The following is a 15806-nucleotide window of genomic DNA, read 5'->3' on the forward strand; positions in this document are numbered from 1 at the left end:
TGTGCAAGGTATCTCAGTCTCTTTTGCAAAATAAATAGAACATGTTGGAGAGACAGGTTTGTATCACACAGAATAATGCTGCTATAGGAACTGTTTTCCACTCCACATAAAGCAAAGCAGGTAATCTTTCTCTATTCAAATTTAATTTGAATGAAAGGATGGGTAACTGCAAATTCAGCCCTGGTTAAGCACCCCTACCCTCATGGATAGAAGGAAACGTGAAAGTCAGCATATCCTAGTTCACCCTATCTCTGGGTTATTCGAATGCAAAATATAAGAGCTAAAAACGATCATGGGAATGTAAAGCTAGGCTTTTTAAGACTGTCACAGATCAATAGCCTAGTAAGTATGCATGAACCTATAAATGAAAATTACTGAAATTATACAAAAACATGGAATGTGTCTTGTTATAATCAATAAGGTGACCTCATAAAATGCAGGGATGAGAGTTTTTTTAAAAAGAATTATTATGTATCTTAGTAACATAATGCAGATACAAGTTATGGCATGTACTGTGGTACACTTTGACTCAGAAGGTGGTACACTTGAATCAGTGTATGTCGGGAAGCAGGTACAGGCACAGGGATGTTGGTAATTCCATCAGCCACTATTTGCTTACTGTTTAACTCTGAATTTAAGCAAGTCACTTACCAGACAGTGATCCTGGACTGAGCCTGAAAGAGATCCATGTGAATCATGCTTTATCCCATTTATGAAATTCACATAAATAAATAATCGAATAAAGAAGATAAAATCATAATATTATCAGGACCTTGCTGTCCAAAATACAATGAACCACACAAAATGACAAAGCACTGCTAAAAGAATTCATTCTCTACTACAGGAATCAATGAAACATTAGCAGATTAAAGTAAAAACAAAAGCGGGTCATAGAACTAAAAAAAAGAGCAAAAAGTCATAAAAACATGGGCTCCAACACTGAGCAATGAGTTAATATGACAACATTAAGAACTTAACTCCTTAAATAACTATTCAAACCAGAAAACAGAAAGCAAGTTTGAAGCTCTAAATGTCTGACATGGTATTCTTATTGTGGATTTCTTAAAACTGCAAAATCTATAAATGTATCTCAAGCATGTGTCACCCTTCTAAAACAAACATGCTGAGTGCTGATATTTTAAAACTGCTTTAGAGAAAATATCTCATACATCATTCTTCCAGCTCCTTTAATACCATCCACACCCCATACAGACACTTCTTCATAAAGTTTTTCATTTTCAAAATAAAACGAAAATAATGTAAGCTATAAATAAACTGCAGGAAGACCTGTAAGGTACCACAAAATAATATATTAATCAGAATTCCCTTAACCATGTCAGGGTTAGAAAATATACACCATTTATTGCCACAGTAGTAAATAGAGGAAAAACTAAAACATTTTGAGGCATCCCATGACTTTGCAATTTATACACCAAGGTGCAATCACAAATCATATTTTATCACAAATCGTAATTTTCAGCTACAGCAACAAAAGTTGCACATTTCATTCACAATTAACACCACAGAGGCAGAGTGGTTAGTTCTTTAACTTACAGAGTTCAGTTCTGATTTCTTCTCGTTGGCTTTTTACAGATGATATATTTTTCTTCTCTTTCTATGGGTTTTTCTGCATATTATTGCTTCCTCCCATCTCCGTAAACATGCTGGTTGACTGGTTACACTAAACTGTAATATTTATAAGTGCATAACATATATCACATAGAGGTGTGCTGTCATGAGTCTATAAAACATTCAAACTATCAAAAGTTTGAACACTAAGGCATAGAGTAAAACAGTTCAAATCACAAAGGTTCGAATACACAAGACTTTGAATCACAAAGATTAAAAACAAAAACAAAAGTACTTTTTTGTGGGGAGGCAAGACTCTCTGCACCCACCACTCACCCCCTGCTAATTACATATACCAACTTCAAGATAACTCTACAGTCGCGAAAGTGCAAATACTCCAATCCCCATTGCACTGTGGTCTTGTGCACCTAAACATTGGCAACATTTAAAAAGATAATTTTTGAGCTCTGCAGCCAATAATTCAAGTGATCAAACTCTTGATAGTTTGAGCATCTGAATGAAATACATTTTCATATGGGTCAATATGCCTACATAGTGCCCCTTATACCCTGTCTATTTTAGCCACATATGATTATTTGGACATAGATAATCCTCATGAATCCTCATAAGTATTAGCTTGACTGTGATATAAGACATGTAATAATTTGAAACACTTGTTCACAGTTTTATTTATTTATTTACCATTTGTTTACTGAGACAGTCCAACTGGAACAGAGCCCATTTTCAGTGGAGGCCCAATGAGAAATGCTCCAGAAGCATGTGTTTGGAATGTGGAAGGAAACTGGCACACCAGGAGGAAACCCATGTAAACACAGGGAGGACATGCAGACTCCACACAGAAGGCACCCCTGCTGAGAATCGAACCGGAGTACCTCTTGCTGTGAGGTTTCAACGCTAACCGTTGCTCCACTGGGCAGATTTTACTAGTCCAAGAATACAATATGCTTCATATGTACTGCACATGCAAACACTATGTACTTAATGTTCTGCATGACACACTATCAGATACTCAGAAATATGTTCTGACTGGTATGATGAATGAATAACCAGTGTGGTACCATCCAGCCGTGATGCCATACTGGTTTATTCATCCTCATGCCACTGCATCTGATGCATGTTTGTCAATTTATTTATTTGGGGGGGAGGGAGATCAAGTCTGATTTTTTTTAAACCTTGTAATTTGTTCTGGAGGCAACAATACACTTATCTCTGTTGAGTTTCACACTAAGCTGCTAGGAGTCATCATAGGTTCATAGGTGTGTAGCCTATATAAGCCTAGCCCAAGATGATTCCTTGTCTTCATGCCGCCCAAAGTTAGTTCCCAGATGTAGAGATGACCAACTTAAATTTGAACTGCATGTCTCCAATAACATTAACAAAACCCACCAAAAATTAGGACTGCTGTATGACAACAAAAATGTTCTCACCACCAAATCAAAAATCTCCCTATTCCACACTTACGTACTTCCAAGCCTACTGTATGGGTCTCAAATTCTCACCAACATTTAGACCTCCCTCCTAATGAAACTGAAATCAACATATAGCAAAGTTGCCAAATTTGCCACAGGTCAATCGTACAACTCCCACCACTGTCTTGCCCTCAAAAGGCTAAAATGACTTGAATTCCCTCACCAACTACTCCAGACCCAACTTCAGATCATACATACCTTACTCTACCAGCCTACCTCCTGCCCAGATATTGCCTCTCTCATCTCATCTATATCCCTCCAAGGTTTCTCCATAGCTCTGATCAAAACCTCCTCCAAATCTTCAAACCCAAAATCAAAATGGGGCAACAACTGTACAGCTACCTCCCTGCTCTATCTTGGAACAAACTTCCTTTAAAACCCAGGAATATTATCTACCCACAAAATTCAAGGTTGCTATCAAAAACTATTTGAACAGTTCTTGGATATGTCACTGTAATCACCCTCTATAATTGGCTCCTTAGTCCTATACCCTCCTTTGGAACTAACTCTCTAATCACCCTCCTAGTATGTTCCTTACCTCTCATAACCTTTTCTCACCTAAATCCTCTTTTTCTCTCTTGTCTACTCCCAAGCTAAATCTCAACTCCTCACCACTTCACAACCAATTAATAATCCCCACCTACCTCCTCCCTAAGTTCCTATGTAAGTAACCCCTGTTCCTCCAGTCCTGTCTCTGTTACAGTTCCTGTCTCACACTTACCCTATCCCACACCTACAGGGATTGCTCTACTCGATTTCAGTTGTACATGATTGTATATAATTTCTCATGTAAATATTTTGTATACCTACTACTTTGTTCTTAGTGTCTCCATGTAATTTGCTACATAACTTAAAATAGACATTCTTTAGATTATTGTTTTTGTACCATTGTACTTTTCTGATATTCTTTATCTTTGTACCTACTACTACTGCTTGCATGTAATCACTTGTGGAGCTTTTCTCCCCAGGCCTCTGCTGAAAAAGGGCTTCCACCCAGTCAGACTAACCAGGTCAACAAATGTCAAATAATAATAAAAATTAAATCAAGAACATTCTGGGAGAAAAAACAATCAGCTTTCAGCAAGGAATATTAATTACATATGGGCGGGGACTGGGATTTGATCTGCAACAGTGAAGAGGTGTCTGGGTGGGCCCAGAAGGGAAATATAATAAAGGAAGGTAGATTTTTAAAGAAATTTATGAAAACATTTGGCATGGAGGATGTGAATTCAGAATTAGAAGTTTGAAATGAATGTACATACTATTCATCCAAGATACAAAAACTGAGCTATACTAGACAGAATATACATTTGACAGAAACATGTGCATTTAATTGAAGGTCTTGATACATACTCAATAATTATTTCAGATCATGCGCCAATTATAATTAAAATAAAAACATAGGATAATTAAATAAAAATGAGATGCTGGCGCTTTCCTACCTATCTATTGAAAAGAGAGGAATTTAAAGAATAGGCAGTGGAAATTCTTCAGGAGCTATTAGAAAAGATAGACATTTCTTCTAAAAATATAGTTAGGGAGTGGGATAAAATTGAAGTTGAATGTAAAAATAGGGTGGAAATAAGAGAAAGGGAGATATTGTTAAGAAGTAACAAGAATTATTTAGGGGCCTGACAAATGTTAAAGTATTGCAGAATAGGGGGAGTCTCACAGAACAAGAAGAGGAGCGATTGCAGAATGTTAAACAGAAAATAAGGGATCACCTCGATATTATGCATATGTTTTAAAAAAACTGCTGTTAAACAACTGTTTTTCAATAATAAATCTAGAGCATAAAAACTTTTAGCACAACGAATCTTAGAAGTGTATACAAGTCCAACTTCTAAAGTATCTTTCTAACAGTGACCTCCTTGCTCCAACCCAACATGGATTTCATCCAGCACACAGTACTACTACAGCCCTCCTCTCATTCACTGATACTGTAAAGAAAGCTCTTGATGCTGGTCTATTAACTACAGTAATCTTATTAGACCTATCCAAGGCTTTTGACACAGTATCACACACTAAACTGTTGCAACAACTAGAAAAATTTGGATGCTTTCCAAATTCCCTAACATGGTTTTCCAGCTACCTAAACAACAGAAAACAATCTGTCAAATGGCAAAATAAATAATCTGAATATTTGGTCAATAACACAGGAGTTCCCCAAGGATCTATTCTAGGGTCTCTGCTTTTTAATATTTTTATTAATCTTCTTCTTCTTTCGGCTTTTTCCCGGTTAGGGGTCGCCACAGCGGATCACCTTGTCCGCACAATGAATGGCAGTGGAGTTTTACAGTGTCGAGTTGCCAGAACCTTCCACCCTAGGGCCAATTTAGGAGGGCAATGCTAACCACTGCACCACCGTGGCCGCCCTCTTAATATTTTTATTAATAATCTTCACAAAGCATCCCAACAACGTACTCGTCCAATATGCTGACGATTCCACAATAATTTCCTCTTCTAGCAACTTGTCTGATCTCCTTAGGATAACACAAAATACCTTTACTTCGATAGAAACCTGGCTAAATGAGGCACAACTATTACTGAACCCAAAAAAATTGAAGCTCTTACTATTCTCAACAAAACCACCACTTTCGAATTTTAAAATGTACTCACAAAACAACACTGAAATCGAACTGAAGACAGCATAATTATTGGGCATAACTATTGATGACAAACTTACTTCTGAGCAACATATACTCAATACAATAAAAAAAAACACTTCAGACTTGGCAGTCTTTGCAGGCAGAAACTTTATCTGGATAAGCCAACCAAAATAAAACTTGCAAACACTCTACTGATATCTTCCCTCCTCTATGGAAGTCCCATTTTTACCAACCTTCACACATCTCTTAGCAATAAATTGCAATCATGTTACTATAACATTACAAAATTTGCTACTGGAATGCCAAACCGCACACACCATTGCCAGGCCATTTCAGAATTGAATTGATTTGAATTCCCCTATTACCTATATGATACCCAACTAACTCTTGCCCACAAAATATATAAACCCAACAATTAACCTGCACTTCATTCTGTCCTACAATCATATATACCAACATGGAATCTTTGATCTGCTAACAAACAGCTCTTAAGTTTAACCAAACCCAACAAAAGAGCTGGACAAAGCCTATATTCCTATACCATTGCCAGATTACAGAATGACCTGCCTTCCTCAATCAGTCAACTAGACTCTTTAAAACTTTTCAAGTCTACACTAAAATGCTACTTCCTCAATAATCATATCTGTTGCTGTGCTCAAAAGTCTAAGCTGCCATAAACAAATGAAATTGAATTAGCCATTCCTTCTCCTTTTTCCACTATGTATCTCCTCTCAGCCTTCCTAAGAACTTTCCCCTCAGTCTTTCCATTCCTGTGTGACATCTACTACTACCTACGTATTTAACAAATGTTTACCTGAAAGAAACTATAATCTTTATTTAAGACTTTTTATTCTGAAAGTACTGTACATTATATAGTAATAGCCATTGTAAATTATATAAAGCCTATGTTCCTTGTCTGTTTTATTTTAAAATATTCTGGATAAAAAAAAAAATCGTGGAGCTTTTCTCCCCGGGCCTCCACTCAAAATGGGTTTCTGACCCAGTGGACTTTCCCGGTCAACAAATGTCAATAAATAAATAAATAAATACGTTTTTGATAATGTGCAAAATGTGAGTATCACAATCATTAGAATGAGTATGTGTTTTTAAACATGAGTGGTGCAAAGTAAATAGAAACTGGTTAACAGTTCAGAATTGATATTAGCAAAAAGTGTTATGTTGCCATGCAGAGTATTTTGTTATCATTTGCCTAATATTGCCGTAATCAATGAAAAAGCACATTACTGAGGCAATCTAAAATGTGTTAATTTTGTGATGTAGATACCCATAATTAATGACTATAATGAAATTAATTGTACCTAGTTTGGAGAATGTAGCCATTATGCTAAACACAGTAAGTTGCAATGCAGAAAATACAAGAAGGAGGCACATTTATGGCCCGTCTTCCCACTTTGAAATGTGTGATATGAAAATGTAGATTTTGTAAAAATCAATGCTTGTTTGCTTGCTGGTGTATCATAAGACTTAACTGAAAACACATTAAATGAAAGAGAAAGTGATACCACTGTAGAAAATGACTACTTATGTAAAGACTTAAATCAAACAGAGTTGCACAATTCAATCAATTACCTAAAACTCAAGATATAATGGTATCTGTACATAATTTGAGGTTATAAAGTCAGAAGAAGGGGACATGGAAACTATTATAATGGATATGTATTGAAAAGGATCAACAGAAAAGAGTGCAGCATAACAAAGATGAAGTTGGAAGATACTTCTACTAAAGATACAAAAAATTTGAAAAAATACATTTTAAAATTATAACACTGAATATAAATAACATAAAGTGATCTGCGTAAACTGGTTGTGTCTAATCACTATAAAAAGTAAAAACTATTTTTTTTATTAGATGTATATTTTTGAGAAGCATATAAAAGTACAAGTTTCAAAAATTATGGGAAAGGGTTGTTGTTTGCACAATTAACCATGCCAAACATTTTAGCATAACATACGAGGAATAATGAAGGGGTTAAAATTCCAGATGTTACTATAGTGCTGGTAGGGTATATAACAGCTGAGGCTTATTCTAGTAATGGCACTTTAATCTCAGATAAATGTTAAAAAAAGACTAATTTATTTAAAGAGTTAAAAATATAACTTGTCTAACAAGGATATTGTCAGTTCAAGGGACTTCAACTGTACTATCAGAGATAAAAGGCAAAAGTACCTCAAAACCTTAGGACATGTTGAATCCTAATGTGTAATGGTCAGCCTTTAGAGGATAAGGGATTTATCATAAATAGCTTATTCATATCAGGGAGAAATTAAGGATAAAATTGTATTTTACTTGACTCCAACACTTATTGTTCAAAGAATATTATTGATGAAAAGGAGGCAGGTTTCAATGGCCATTTAACTAGATGGACTGTGTCTAAAGATAATCTTCAAGTGATAAGGGAAGGGAAATGGTTTAAATTACTTTTAAAGGAAAGAAAACGAAAATGTATGTCAAGATAATATAACACTGAGACATTTTATATTTCCAAAATAGAATGAAAGTTATTGCCTTAAAAGATATATAAAATAAAAAGAGAGTTATATGGATGGAAAACTCAAGGGATTGAACTGGTTAAAATAGGAATGTAAAAATATGAGAATAATAAATGTGACATATATGATTAAGATACACTGAAGGGAACAAATGAAGTTATAGCTTTTTTTTAGGAAAGACAGCAACGTTTGATGTCAGTAAAATGCAGGAATTGGAAATAAAAACAAGGAAAGTACATTTTCTCAGAAAAAGTAATGAAAATGTATACAGAATTTGTTACAGATATGCAGCAGCATGACTAAGGAAATACAGCATAAGTGGAAAATTTGCAGAGTAGGTGTATGTAGTGCAAAATTTTTAGAAATAAAACAGATTACTGAGGAAGAATTAAATAGTGTATTGGAAGTGAACAAGGTAACCAGTGAACCTGGGTTTGGAGCGTATATGGTACAGCTTTTAGAAAGACATAGTAAATAAAGAAAATTTGTCTTTTACAAGTATATAATTAGTGACTAGATAAAGGTTTGGGAATTAAGAAAATGTTTATAAGGCATGCTAAGTTCCTTTGGAAAAAAGGAGATATGTGGAAACTACAGTACTGGAGATCAGTTTTATGTAGTATCAACTACAAGATAATGTTTGTCTTAAAAAAAGAAAAGCTTTAGACAGAGTTATAGATGAAAGGTCTTGCACTGAAGGCATAGAGGTCAAGGATATGTTAAATGTATTAAAAGAAAGTGCTGGATTACTATCATTGAAAAGCACAAGGAAAACAGTTACACAGTTGCATGTAGTGAATGTATTTAATAAGTTCTGTCATTCCCAATGTTTCAAAGTTTGGAACATGACAAGGTTAGTAAAACATAATTTTTTTAAATTATGTTTATAATTCTTGGGTTAGAACTTCAGTAGATGGGTTTTTGAGTGATAAAACTAAGATTAGCAAAGAAGACCATCAGGGATATCCCATACGTAATGCAACATTTACCAATATAATTAATATAGCAATTGAGAATTGACCTGATATATTCAGTTATACAATGTTAAAAAAATGATACAGGAAAAGTATTACCATTAATTATAAATTATGCACATGATATTATAAATGTTAGATTAAGAGTAATATAGAAAGTGCATACAAATTGGACTCCACAGAAAATAAAATGAGGGTATAAGATAAAGTTAGAATATTGTTGGATAGGTCCATGATATGATTTATTTGTTTGTACAAGAAATGCTATAAAAATGAAACAAAAATGATTTAATGGGTGTGGGAATATCAAGAGTATTTGTTGATATCTCTGTTAAATAAATTACTTTTTAAGGCATTTTGAGGTATTTATGCTATCTAAGCAGTGGAGAAAGGATTATATCATCTGTGTAAAACTAGAAAAACTGGGGAGCATTTATTTATTACTTGTCCAATGGCTTAGATAATGCAAAACAGTTATGGGAAGGAGAAGATTTCCTTAATTTAAATATAACTATGATTTCTTATGGAAATTATTATTTAAAAGATGAGCAAAAGATTAATATGGTTGTAAAGTGAAGTGTCCATATGCCGGGTATATGTGGAAAGCAAGTTGTGAAGATTTGTGTAATAAAATCTGGAAGGTTCTTAGCATTTTGACAAGGATTACATTTTGGGTGCAACATAAAAAAGGTGGAAGCCTGAAAAATATGAACGTCTTTTTATTTGATTAAAAAGTGTTGTCTTTTTTTTACTTTCTCGAAATGTTTAGTGTTTCTAATACTATGACAGAAATGGACCTCTTTCTTGAGTCATATTATGATTAAAATATATGAAATTAGTACTACTTCCATTTCTGATATTTGCCAAGAATGCTCTTCTCGGCACTCACAAAATACCCACAATTGCTTCCTTCTGCAGTTCATATGGACTTTCATATAGTGGTACCATTTTTACAGATGTATAAATTCTTTTTTATAAGACGTGTTGTTCATACTTCTGTTAAAGCTATCAGATTCCCTTTATTCCATATTTCTCTAGTTTTACTAGTTTAGTATTTTACGACTTTGTGTCTCTCAGTACATAGGGCACTATAATCTCGAAGTGTAGCTGTTTTAATGATTACTGTTGCATTTGTCCTTTCTTCTTTGACTGCTATATCTAATTCTCTTGCTTTTATTTTCTTAACTATTGGTATTAGATGATCCCATGTGATTAGAATGTTTTCATTATCAGTAGATTTTTGTGATTTTGGGCTCCAGTGCTTCTCAGTTACCTTATGTTGCAGTTTTTGCACAAACCCTCAAGGTAACAGTCTTGCCACATTATTGTGCCTTTCTGTATATAGACCCTCAGCCACGTATGAATTACAACCAGAAAAAGGATATGACTATTTCTAGTCCTGCTCTACAGAATCTATATTTGTACATCGCTCCCACTTTTAGTTTGCTATCTTGAGCTGATATTCGCCTTTCATGTTTTGGATTAAATTCATATCTCCTTAGCTTTTTATGTGTCAAATCTTGAACTACATGTGGATTTTCCAGAAGTTGTCTATGCTTTTCAATATAATTGTGGGCTTTCTAGTTTTCTTTCATTTTATTGCAGTCATGTTCTTTATATTTTTCTTTTGTTTTCTAGTGCCTTCTTTTATCACCTGATTTATGTCTACTTATGGCTTGATTTCCAGAATTGAATTTCTTACTTATATAGCGTTGTTGCCTCACAGCAAGAAGTTCTCCCATTGAATTCTTGGCGGGGAGTACCTTCTGTGTGGAGCCTGCATGTCCTCCCCACGGTTAGATAGGCATTCGAAAGACATGCGTAAATGGGCATGCCTTCGTTGAAGATTGGACGTCGAGCTGGCACCTTGGCGTTCGTGAAAATCTACTGCCAATCATTAGCAGACTGGAGTTCTGCTGTGGCGACCCCTAACCGGGAAAAGCCAAAAGACAACAACTTATATATAAGTGTATCTGTATATTACATATGTAAACATGGAAATAAAAGAACCTATTTTAAAATGAAGGGCTAACATGTTTTAAAACTCTTATTATACATATCAAATTTCTAAGTTTTGATGTTTATACTTTCGGGCTTGACAGCTTTTTATGTATTTTTTTTATTACATGGTTTCTTTAAAATTTTGTAATTAACTCAATTAATTGATTTATTGGGGTTGATATATAACATATATATATATATATATATATATATATATATATATATATATATATATATATATATATACATATAACATATGACATATAATTCCCCTCCACAAAGGCGGACCCTCCACAGAACTAACCAATTACCGCCCCATAGCTATTCTCTCTCCACTCTCCAAAATACTGGAGAGATGCATACACTCTCAGGTGTCAGACTACCTCCTTACTAACAACCTCCTTTCCAATACTCAGCATGGTTTCCAACCAAACCATAGCATCACCACTGCCTTACTCTCCTTTACTAACACTATCCTTCAGCATAAAAATAATGGTTATCTCTCCTCTGCTACTTTCCTAGACATATCTAAAGCATTTGACATGGTCCCACACAAACAACTTATCTCTTTCCTCAATAACCTAGCCTTCTCTCAATCAGTCACCAACTGGTTTCAGAGTTACCTGTCTGACCGCCAGCAATCCGTTGTATGGCAGAATGACATATCTCCCCAACTACCTGTCTCCATAGGGGTTCCCCAAGGATCCATCCTTGGACCCCTACTCTTCTCTGTTTTCACCAATAATCTAGCCTCTGCCACCAAACATGGCACACTCATACAATACACAGATGACTCAACCATCATCTGCTCAGCCCATTCCCTACCCAAACTGCAAAAAGTCACACAGGAAGCCTTTTCCTCTGTTGATACTTGGTTATCCGATGCCCAATTAATACTCAACCCAAACAAAACTAAACTACTCATCTTCCAACCCACCAAACATACTCAAAACAACTCTCACTTTAACATCACAGCAAAAGACAACACCACTATATACCCAACTGAACACACCAAATTGCTAGGAGTGGAAATAGACAATAAACTAAAATTTGACATTCACATATCCATGACCATAAAAAAGTCCACAAAAACTAGGAGCGTTATACAGAAATAAGCAACTTCTCACCAAAGCAGCAAAGATTTCAATAGCAAATTCCCACCTTATCTCCACCCTACTTTATGCCTCTCCAATATATACCAACCTAAGGCAATGCGATCTAAACAAGCTAGAGACCTGCTACAACAAAATCGCCAAATTTGACACAGGGGCATCCTACCGTAGTCACCACTGTCTCTCACTTGCTGAACTGGGCTGGCTTGAACTCCCTCATCTCCTTCAATGGTATCAACTCTCACTCACCCACAAACTAGTAAACCATCCACTAAATGTCCCATCACTCCAAAATCTACTCCAACCCTATCGCACCACCAGACCAATAAGATCCAGCAACAAAAATCACTTGCAGATCACTAAAGCCAATAACTCTGCTGGTGAAGCACTATTCTCTTGCACCATAGCCAAATTATGGAACTCCCTCCCACCCACAATTACCTCCATACCATCATGCATCCACTTCAAAACTTTACTAAAAGCACACCTAAAAAAATGCTGGCTATGCCCTTGCAACTCCCACTCTAATATCACCCACCCCATCCAACCACTACCTTTCTTTCCACTCTACTAACTACCTTGATTATAGCAAGCTCAGATGCTCATAACCCTAGTACTTATTATACAGCAGGAACTTCTTATTGTAGCATTTGTTAATGTCTGTTATGTACTTCACGGATAAAGATTCTAGTTGTCTACTGATGTACTATGTTCTTCATCTGTAAATATGTTGTAAGTAATTGCTATGTTAAATTGTTAATCACTATGTAATCCAATGTAACTACTGTCTGTTTATTTTAACTGTGGAGCTTTTCTCCCCGGGCCTCCGCTGTAAATGGACCTACGTCCAGTCAGACACTCCCGGTCAACAAATGTAAATAAATAAATAAATATATATGTTCATGGTTCTTTTTTTTTCTGTGATTCTGATGAAGTCCATTTTTGTATGGGATGAGAGCGCTTAATCACAGTGTTTTTTAATAAAGTTAACATTTTACTCTGAAGTTCTTTAGGCTGGTGCAGTACTTTCTTTTCTTTCCTGGTTGCATGCAGTGGTATCACTACACATGTTAGGATTTATATATGTAAACATGCTGATTGTAAATAAGTAAGTACTTAAATATTTAAAATATAAAGTATTACGTTTTTGGTAAGTGTTGTGGGATCTTTTGCATCCACATGATCTAGTAATAACTCACACCAACAAAAACTCATTTTCATGTTTCATTCAAAATATGGCAGCTCACTTACAGTATCTCACCTATGCTGCACTAAGATAGGGTCAACAGGCAAAAAGATTTCCTGAAGTGCTTTGTTGATAAGTCTTCCTCATTTAGCCATAATGGTGCAGTTTGTCGGAATAAAGGAATTGGGGTACTTTGACTACAAATTGAATGTCTTTATTATTCTTATTATAATGCTTTATGACACCTTCAATTTATTCTACTTACACAAAACAAAAAGCCTACTGTGTCTGCATATGTATGAATTTTGTTTCGGAACAGTGGTCTTGAAACAACTTTAGTTGCTAGCCATCAGTTCTGCTTTTCAGAGTCTATGGTATTGAAATATTTATAGTATAAGAAAAATGTTAATAATAAGAGCCATTTTGTCTTCTGGTTTCAGACAAAAACAGCAGTCTATATATTTAGTTTATATTTTACCACAGACATGGTTACGTTTAAAGCTTCTTCTTCTGCATGTGAACATGTTTGCGTTTCCAAGAAATCTTTTTTTTTTTTTATTTTCTTATTTTCTATATATACAGGGTAATTCTCAATGTTTCAAAAACTAAACCTTACATGAACTCCACTGGGTGTTTTAATTACCTTTACTTCCAGTTAAGGAAATACTGCATTTCTGTGATTAAGCCTGGCAGTATATATACACATATATAGAGAGAGTAAGGCTGTGAGCTGTAATTCCTCTGGTACAGGGTTGGATTTTCTCAGCCCTCGTGTGCCTACTGTGTGCCTTTGTGCAATTCATTTAATCAGACAGGGTTTGGGGGCAATTGAGAATTTGGACTAGGCGTCTCCGTGGTCCCCTGGACCTATAAAAATGCAAGTCTATTATTTTTGCCATTGTTTTACACATTTAGTCATTGCCAAGCACTTTATACCTGAACATGCAAGAGTCCAGTTGCACATCCATATACCTGCCCTGGCATTCTTTTCCATTAAGACCTGAATGCCCTGCACTGACCAATGCTCTAGCGCTGCATAAAGTAATGCAGTTCTGCACCTCACTATTTTCTGTGTTAAATAATGTTTCCTTAAATCATGTTTTATTCATTCCTCAGTCTAGTCATCAAGCATGACTGTTTTCTCCTTTGCTGTCTTTCCTCTCCTAGGCTGTCCATCCCATGAGGATCCTGTAAATGGACTAAACCCAAATCATGCCCCACTTATCCTGTTTTCATCCAGTGTATACATATCATATTGTGATCCCCTGATTAAATGTTAGGAGTGATAAAACTGCAGACTATTTTCTTTTCCTATTCTCACCAAGCTCAGGATTCATTTCATAATTTTATTATTTTATTTTATTTTGACATTTGTTAACTGGGTATGTCCGACTGAGCAAGAGCCCATTTTCAGTAGAGGCCTACAAAGACAGATTACAATTTACAAACAGAAGATAGCAGTAGGTACACGACATTTTTAACATACGTGACATTTTTAAATACAAGATAGATACACTTCTAGTTAGATTAAGTAAAAGTCAAACAGCATATGTAGATTATGGTGCAAACATACTTTGTTACTTAATGTCTTCGCAGCCAACCTCAGCATAGTGCATAATACTACACTTTATATTTTAGCTGCAACCAATTCACATATTATACAAGATGGAGTCTGACTCTTCCATTTGCTATCAAAACAGCACTCAAGATGTCTTCAGTGAACAAGCTGAGTTCAGAAATATAACCCAAGTTTGACAGCAGTACAAATACACTAAATAGAGCATTGCCCAGAAGTGAAACCAATGCTACTTTGCTGCTTAAGGTCTTCAAAGTCAACCTCAGCATCCATCCCCTGCTTCAGACAATCATCAACTTTCTGGTCCAATTTTTTTTTTGTACCCCACATATATTAATGTCCATTGAGATACAGACTCAAAGGCTTACTAAAGTCCAGGTGCAGCATATCTACAGAACTTGGCCTGTCCATGTAAACAATGACCCAATCACTGAAAAGCAATGCACAAGATTTTTCTGGCAACACAACAGTTGCATAAAGTCATGCTACTGGGTATCTCAAAGACAATTAGGATGGAATAACACATCAGTCTGCATCACAGTATACTTGCATATTGTTCACTCCCATAATTGCTGGACTTCTTCCTAGGCTATCCTCCAAGTACACTTACTCCTTTGTCTGTCCTGCAGTCCTGCAGCACTTTTGCAATGAAAGATGGTATAGCTCTGTACTGGTTTGTCGATCACCACTACCAAGACTTCCTGTGCCCTGGGAAGCAGTTCATACTGAACCTGATACTGCAAGACACATTGGAAACCATCATCTGCTTTCCTGCTCA

The sequence above is a fragment of the Protopterus annectens genome, chromosome 12.part0, assembly GCF_019279795.1.
Source record: "Protopterus annectens isolate FY-2018-M chromosome 12.part0, PAN1.0, whole genome shotgun sequence".
Classification (NCBI taxonomy): domain Eukaryota; kingdom Metazoa; phylum Chordata; order Ceratodontiformes; family Protopteridae; genus Protopterus; species Protopterus annectens.